The sequence below is a fragment of the Ochotona princeps genome, chromosome 13 (genome assembly GCF_030435755.1).
Source record: "Ochotona princeps isolate mOchPri1 chromosome 13, mOchPri1.hap1, whole genome shotgun sequence".
NCBI lineage: Eukaryota > Metazoa > Chordata > Mammalia > Lagomorpha > Ochotonidae > Ochotona > Ochotona princeps.
In genome coordinates, this window is record NC_080844.1 from 11,679,717 (window position 1) to 11,688,399 (window position 8,683).

The window sequence follows — 8,683 nt, forward strand, 5'->3', positions numbered from 1 at the left end:
AGTCAAATAAATGTAATTTACAACTATGAGTTTATTGACGGAGGGTGCTGTGATCTGAATGTTTTCCTCTCCCTAAAACGGTGGTAATTTCATGTAATGGGGCCTTTGGGGTGATTAGGTCATGAGGTGCTCATGAATGAGATGCATGCCCTTGCAAAAGAGGCTTCAGAGAAATGTATGGCTCCTTCATCATTTCAGGAAACTAGGGAAAAGCTATCCATAAAACAAGAGCCCTCACCTAACACAGAACCCAGGATTGGAAATAATGAGAGAGAAACTTCCAATTTGCCTGGTATTTGATGTTCTGAGTTTAAAGGTTTACTTATATTTGGAATATAGAGAAAAAGAATGAGAGAGAGAGAGATCTTGCATTTACTGGTTGAAACTCCAAATGGCTGTAAGCCAGGATTCTACAAGCTGTATCTGGGTCCCCCATCTGGGTTTCAAGATTCCAAGCACCTGGGCCATCTTTGGCTGCCTTCCTTGACACATTACCAGAGAGCTGATCAGAAGCAGAGTAGGCAGAAATCAAACACGTGTTCTGATGTGGAATGTTGCCGTTGCAGGCAGCAACTCAAACCACTGAGCCACTTATCTCTAACAGTGTTTTGCTATAAGTGCTGGAGCCAAGTAAGACTCTGGAATATTATTATTATTGCTTGGTTGTACAACATCGTAATTACTATATATTCTTTACTACTTGGGGAGAAGGAATAAATGCATTAGAATAAACAAATACATTATTTTGGCTGTGCCCAGGATCCCCACTTCCAACGTACAGGGCCAGGTCTCTTTTCACTGAGGGTTGGCGTCTACTTGTAACCAGGATGGCCAGCTAATCCTTCCACTGATACCGAAATGAAGGCTCCATGACATTGTGATTTGCATAAGGCCTCACTGCTAAGAGCAGTGAAATGAGAACCAGATTCTTTGACTCTTGTACTTTCATTATACCTTCCCATCTAATTTTTGACATGTGGAACACACATGCTTCTATGTATTACACAATTCAAGATAGGCAAGAGTATAGAGCATTGGTCTCCTGAAAGTTAGCTTCCTTATAATTCTCTTTTAGCAAACCTCTTGTGTTTGCATAGCAAACTCCTGCCTAAGCACCTGCCTCCACCGTGGACTTTCCTGGCTATTCTCAAGTGTGCCATGGAAGCTTTAGGATCAGAAGGCCTGATGCCTCAGACACCAAAGGGAGGAGTGTTCCCAGGGCTTTTTGGTATACAAAGAAGGGACGCTGCCCCACTGGATGAGTTGGCTGACTTTCAGACTACTCAGATGTGGGGCCACAGGAACTGGTTCATCTTTCTTCCTGATACTCTCTCTTGAGCTAGAATCACATGCTATGCTGGATTTATCCTTTGAACTCTTGATTACCCCAGGAAAGTTGAGCCAAACAATCTTGGTTTGGTGTGATAAGAACCCTAAACCCTTACCATAATTGTGAACTGAACACAGGACAACGAACCATAGCATTAAAAGAGCAAGATTGTTCAGAAACGATGAGTTAGAAACACTCAAGAAGAGAACGGGGCTTCCTGGAAGCTGCCAAATGCTATTGATGGACAGGGCTGCCCACAGCAGCCGGCATCATGCAGATACGGATGTTGATGTTGGCCCCTCCACATAACACCATGTCCTCTTGACCCTCACCAAAATGGATTCATTTCATGGCCTTCTAGTTTCTGCTTATTCTTCTGAATGTGACTTGTGGGACAAATCAAAAGCTACATGTATCACACGCAGGTTTTGAGTCTGGGGACTCAGCCTACGTTTATGATAACATTACCCAAAGGGCATTCACACATCATTTCTCCAAGTACATGAATGTGATCTGAGGTTTGATTTCATGTTTTTTTTTTTCACAAAAATGCACATTTCTGGAAATTCTCCACTGCTTGAGAGAGAAGCAAACAGCAGAGGCTTCTAGCTCCCTGTTAATTTGAAATTCCCTAAGCAGCATGCATGCATTAGGAAAACAGGGAGGGAGGGAGAAGAGAAGAGAAGAGAAGCAAGTGGGGGGAGGGCACAAGATGAAAAATGGAGAGAGGGTGTTGAAGGGAAGCTTATTTCCTGAGCACAGAGTCATTCCAAAGATATCATGGGTAGCAAATTAAACAATCCTTCAGCAAGAATTTTGACAAGGAAATTTCATTAGGGATTTAAATCTCCATGGAAGCTCAAGTTGCTGCATTAAGATATGAAAATTGTGCAAATATTGTTCCTTAGAATAATGTCTGCCGCAGGTCATTGAGTTTCATTCAGTGAAATTTAGAGTGATAAATGTCCTGTGGAAAATAACCAGAGGAGGAAAGGTTCTAGGGGAGGGAAGAAAGAGCCCGCATCAGGGGGCTCTCGAGGTCTAGATTTACTCCACTTGCAAGTCAGGATCCAGCGTTAAACAGCCTCGTGATCTCAGCAAGTTTACTTAGCATCCCTGCAGTCTCATGTCCTCATCCATGAAATCTGGCCCATTTCCCGTCCACTTCTGGCAAGACGGTGATTGTGAGGGATTGGTGACATGATTGAGGGGGCGCTCGAGGGCACAGAGCACGGTACATACAACCTTTAAATACCTATGCGTCACAGTTACAATCATGAGCGAGGTAGGTGAGCTGACATTTACCAGATACTGATTCTTTGCCAGGGTTGATACGATAGATGCCTAGGGGGATTACTGCAGTTGCTCAGAAAGAAAGCTTGATGCTTAGGAGCCAAATCAAGCTGCCAGGGTCACACAGGGCTAGACGGAACAGCACATCCATCCATGTTCATGCTTCTACATGCGTGTCTCCCTCATGCTGTGTGGGGTGCTCAGACTCTGCAACCTTTGTGTGCACCTTTGCATTAACACAAGTTGACCCAACAGCCAGCCACTCACAGATGCTCAGAGAGCACTGCTACAACAAGCTGTGTATTTGTACATGCATAGAAAAGTGGGAGACACCTGCCCCCCACCCCATTTAAGCTCTCTATCAGGGACAAATCCATGAGTTCCTATTTTTCCACTTCAATGTATTTGGCATAATTCATTGTCACATTGTGATATGCTATTTACAGAAAACAAGGGCAGGAAGGAAAGGATTTCATATAATTTCCACAACCTGAATACTGAAAATCCATTTTGAGCATTTTTATTGTGTTTCTTCACCACACTTTGGGACAAAGGGCTATCCTTTTTGAAATCTTGTATACAAATAATGTATTTTGTGATTTTATGTAATAAACACAATCTCATACAGCTGTCATTTTAATGGATATTTAACTGAGAATGGTAGACGTGCCATATGATATTTTGTTAAACATAACCCCATTGTTGGTTATTTATGGAGGATTGAAATGCTGCTACCACAACAAATAAAACTGTATAAACTATTTTTATGCATCAAAGGCCTAAGTTTTCAGGGATGGCCACTATGAATATGGGTTTACTTTTCCCCATGGGAAAGTGCCTAATATGTAGGGCAGCCTCACTGCCAACTGTTGCAGTGTCAGACTTGATATTCAACAGGATAGCAATGTTTAATTAGTTTGTTTAAAGAGATTATTATAGCCATGGTGTACCATATGCAAAGCCTTAACTAGTATCCTGCACTCCATAGACACTCTGAAGAAAAATGAAAGAAGGAAGGAAAAAGGAGAATAGAGTCGGGGAGGAAGGAAGCCTAAAAGGCAGAGAGCAAACAACCGACAGGGAGGGAAAGGAGGGAAGGGGGAAAGAAAAGACACAAGGAAGGAATAAAAAGAAAAAGAGAAGCCAAAGCAACAATAAACATGAAGAGAAAAAAAATGGAAGGAAGAAAGGATGGGAAGAAGAGAAAAGGTCTCAATTTGCAAAGTTCCTGATGTTCCAACGATACGCTTCCAATAGTAGCTTAGGAAGCGGATAACATTGAACCAAAACAACATACAAAAGGTTCCTGCCACCAGCATTGGAGTTGCCCACATTCTAAAGCACAGATCTTGGGTTGGCTGCTAGCTTTTGGACATGCATGGAGCTTTCCTCCAGAGGAGTTACACTTCTGCCTAGAACAGAGGACTTTACCCAGCCAATACCAAATGAGTACATCAGAGAAACTTTGGCTTTTTAAAGCACTTCCCATTTACATGGAAAAGGCAGATGGAACAGAATGAAAAAAGATATTCTGAAAAGGTAGCAGGGTTTGTTCAACGCATGGTCACCGCACGCTAAAAGGCAGGGCAACTTTTGTTTTAGTCAATGCAGAATATTTTGCTTAAGTCTGTGTCGTGCGCTTCCATATTCAGAAAGCCGTAGCATTGCCTTTAGGATTTAGAATTGCTTGTCATTATCCTCACTGAACTAAACTGCCGATTCAATAAAATCCCCCCTCACTTTAGTAGCGATTCAATTGTAGCAGCTGTCAGAAGAGCTGACTATTTACAGATCGCGTAAAAATTTCGCATTTGACCAGCTTTGGGATATTTAGTATGGAAAGTTACTTTGACTCCATATATAATCTAAAGTAATGACTGGGAATATTTTTTTTTCAGTGGCAAATTAACTTCTTTCATGATGGAGAAAAAAATAATTTGTCCTTAGGACAGAAAATGCTGATATGCAAATTGTGTTGGCTCAAATTGAGACTTCCAAAGATTTTTGAAAAGTTCTTGTGTGAGATTATGTATTTCCATGCTTCAGTAAGCAAACATTCAAAGGCTTAGCACTGTCACAAATTACCAGCCAAAGTACAAACCCCAACATGATACTGTAGTTTTCACAACACTTTTTTAGATAAATAATAGGGTTGGTTATTTCTTTCTAGTTTTCCTTGTGTCCTGGAGCTGGCAGGGTGGGAGACGACCCCCTGGGGGGTCATAGCAGAGAGTAAATGTGGGAACTGGAAGGCAGCCCATGGCTGCAGAGGAGTGGGGTGTATTAGCATTGAGCACACTTTGAACATGGACATCTGTCATCAGCCTCTGACTTCAGCAGCTTTCAGAGACCCAAAGCCACAGGGGCAAAATACAGCCTCAGCTGAGTTAATAACCATTGCCAGAGGGAAGGGCTGCCTACGTCCAGCAGGAGAGAGAAGGAGGAAAAAAAAAAAAGCTTGACCTACTTGGATCCGATAAGATGGAGTCAGTTTTCGGCAGAAATTGATCACAACGGACTCCCTGGTAGCCTTCTTTGCACCTGCAGAAAGGGAATAAATGACAAATACACTCATGGAGTTGCCAAAGAGTCAAGTATAATAGCCTCCAATTACACAGATGTGAGGACAGTACAAGTCATGCCTTTGTGCTGTTGGGCTCAGTCTGTTTCTGACATCAATAGGCAGATTCTATTTCTGTGGCAAGAGAATGAACAGAGCCCAGTTATGCCTGCAGAGTTCTGTATCTGATATCTGAGGAGCAAAAACTTAATAGCATTTTAAGCTGTCCCTCACAGCTACCCGAATAATGGTTTTCCTCCCAATTCTGGGAGCAAGTTTCTTTCTCTTCATGCCACGCGCAGGCCTCTAAAAAGTGTCTAGAAGTCTAATACATATTGTGAATGTCGTTTTGCCAGTCAAAAAATCATTTTCTCATATAGTGGACCAATTGCTGATTTTGGCTACTGCTTAGTTCATTCACCCTTCTGTTAATTGTCAATTCCATTTTTTTTTTCCTTAGCTACTCTTTAAGTCCGTGTCACCACACCACTTTGCCAGGAATAACAGCATTTTATCTGGCAAGATCTGAAAAGCACCCGTTACTAGGCTCACATGTTTCTCTTTGCTATTCGGCAAACGTGGAAAGTGCCTGCTTTCTGCCAAACATTGGACAAGACAGCTATTCTGAAGCGGCCCCATTTGGAGGCGAGGAATTTGCCTGGAAGCACCCTCAATGAGGCATGTCACCTGATTCCTGCTAGTACCCACTCTGGCCTGCATGCAGCTCCCTCCATCAGGCCTGTTGGGCTGCCCCTGAAGGCAGTGGCCCATTGGCTGGCTTCATGTACCTCGGAACAGTGTTAGAGTAGGGAGATGGCATTTACTGGTCTGCATGAAGCTTAATCTGTCATGCTCGAGTTAGGCAAGGAAACAGCCATTGTTGCTTCTAGGATGAATCCGTCCTACTTAACAGAGGAGGAAATTGTGCTGCTGGCATAAAAATCAGATTTAAGAAACAATCCTCTGGCTGTTAGAAACGTATGAAATTGGCAAAAGCATTCAAAGTAGCCGTTCTGCTAGAGACAAGGTTGGGGATGGTGTGGAATCTCGGCTTAGAGTGTGCTTTGTTTCCTGACTCTAATCAACTATTAGATAAGGTCTGTAACAGCCCGAACTGCAACACTGAAAAGTTCCTCAGTGATTTTTCTAGCTTTTATTGCGAGCCAAATTGGAACTCAGGTAATCAGGCAGGCTATCTTAAGCACCTTGTAAAGCCTGGCACTTGGAAATGTATTTGGCAACTGTACCGGTAACCTGAGGACAAAACCCTGTTACATAGCTACATCAGATTCCCAAAAGACTTGAAAGAATTTGTGGAAGCAGAAACCCAATTTCATCATGTTTAAACAAGGCATGTATTGCAGTTGAAATAAAGTAGGCAACTTACTGGTTTTATCATGGGGGGAAAAAAAAGGAAAAAATAAAAAAAGACAAGAGAAAAACACATTTGCGAAAAATAAACTCCTGTTTTCTCAATGCTGCCCTGATGTGCACTTGCCCTGACTCAGGATTACCTGTACTCAGTGCTTTAATTTCCACCTTCCCATAATGATGAGTTACAGCCTTTGTTTGTGCTATTTATCGTGTGCATGCATTTCTGGAGATTTTATTTCCAGCGTATGTGGGAGATTTCAAGCGCACTTCACTCTTAGTATCTTTATTTAATGTGAAAATAGTATCCTGGGAAGATAGGAGCTTTTAAGGAAAAGGGCTTCTGTTTTGTTTTGCTTTGCTTTCTAAGTGTTCTTCCATACTGCAAATGCATTATCCCATTTTTGTGTTGAAAAGACAATAAGAAAAGAGATTTGAAGTTTTTTGAATGTAAACCTGACTTGGCCTGAGCAGGAGCCCACCCTGAAGTGTGAAGACCTCATGGGGTATCAGGAAAATTGCATAGCAGGCACCTGCCTTTCATCTTCCTATCTGTGCACTGAAGATAATAAAGTGTGATGGTGGCAGAGCAGGACAATTCTCACTAGGAAAACCCTCAGAGGGTGTGTGGCCAGGTGTGGCACATACCCTGCTGTCTTGGCAAAGAAGACAGGATTCCTTGCCAATTGGTGCCAGGTTTTCAGAATTGCACACTAACATTCCCATTTAGAAAGCACACGTACATCACTTTGGTAAGTTCAGACTCATCTAAACGTGAAAAAGGAATGTTGTGAGCAGGTAATGCCGCGCAAACACACTGAATTTACCAGAATATTAAAAACAAGAAGCAAAAAGGAAGAAGGTTGTAAAATACACTTCTACGGCATGGAATGAGTTTGATGGGCCTTCTTAGAAACAATCACATCTTTCTAGAAATAATATTGCATTGCTTTTTCGATTAGTTTTTGTCTGTGGGCTGTGGAGAATATTTTTGTATGCTTGTTAAAATCATTTTTTATGTGAAAGTACAGAAACAGGAACAATTCACATACCATAAGGTGTTTCCATTTGTTCAGAATTAACAATATTAAACTGTGTATATCTCATCTTTAATGATCAATGTATTTTTATACTGCAAATCTTGCCTTAGGTTGGTTATAAATTTTCCTATTTTGCATCGCTTTACAAGCTCTGTTCAATCTGTTCACTTTCCAGTCTCAGAATTTTTTTATCTTTCAAAACCCTCGCTTCACGGAGTCGTTTAAACGTTGACATGGGCCCTGCAGCAATGGCTCTGTAGCTAAATCCTCACCTTGCATTTGCTGGAATCCAATATAGGTGCCAGTTTCTGCTCTACCTGCCATATCTGTTCCACTTCCCATCCAGCTCCATGCTTGTGACCTGAGAAAGCAGTTGAGGATGGCTCAAAGCCTTGGGACCCTGCACTCCTGTGGCTGACCCCGAAGAAGCTGCTGGCTCCTGGCTTTGGATCAGCTCAGCTTTGGCCGTTGTGGTCACTTGGGGAGTAAGCCAGTAGAGAGAAGATCTTTCTCTGTGTCTCTCCTTCTCTCTAAAAATCTGCCTTTCCAATAAAAATAAAGTAAATTTTTAAAAAGACTTGGTATATTTACTCAGGTGTTTTCCAGGTAACTTTTGCCTCTACAAGAAGAGAGCAGGAAGTCTGCTGAAGACAGGAAATTTGGCCTGAGTTGATAACTCATTGGGAACAGAGAATGAATTCTTTTATAAGGCAAAATAGCCATCAAATAAACTAAACTTGCAACAACTAGACATTTTGCTTGAAAAAAAAAAAAAAGGTCCATATTCTAGGTGTTTTGGGGAGGGTGTGGTGGTGCAGCAAGTCAAATTGCCTCTTACGGGTGCCCACAACCCACATCAGTAGGAGTTCAAATCCTGGCTACCCTATTTCTGTCCCAGTTTGTTGCTAATTCATCTGGGAAGATAGTAATCAGGTATTTCCTGGCTTAGCCTTGGTCCAGCCCTGGCTGTTGTGTTTTAATAGTGAACAAGTAGATAGAAGACATATATATATATATCTCCTCTCCTGAAGGACATCCGTTATAAATCTAGAGGGGAAATCAATTGGGGAGGGGGAGGGAAGGGACCCT

The 8,683-nt window shown here is 42.0% G+C and overlaps 1 protein-coding gene across 1 annotated transcript in view; it reads right to left on the reverse strand.

The window, feature by feature from the left end:
- NRG3 (neuregulin 3) overlaps window positions 1-5,159 on the reverse strand; it is a 221,736-nt gene extending 216,577 nt beyond the window's left edge. Inside the window, exon 1 of the mRNA XM_058671601.1 lies at window positions 5,091-5,159. The gene's annotated coding sequence lies outside the window, so the exon portion shown is untranslated. The remainder of the gene's footprint in view (window positions 1-5,090) is intronic.
- Window positions 5,160-8,683: the final 3,524 nt, after the last annotated feature.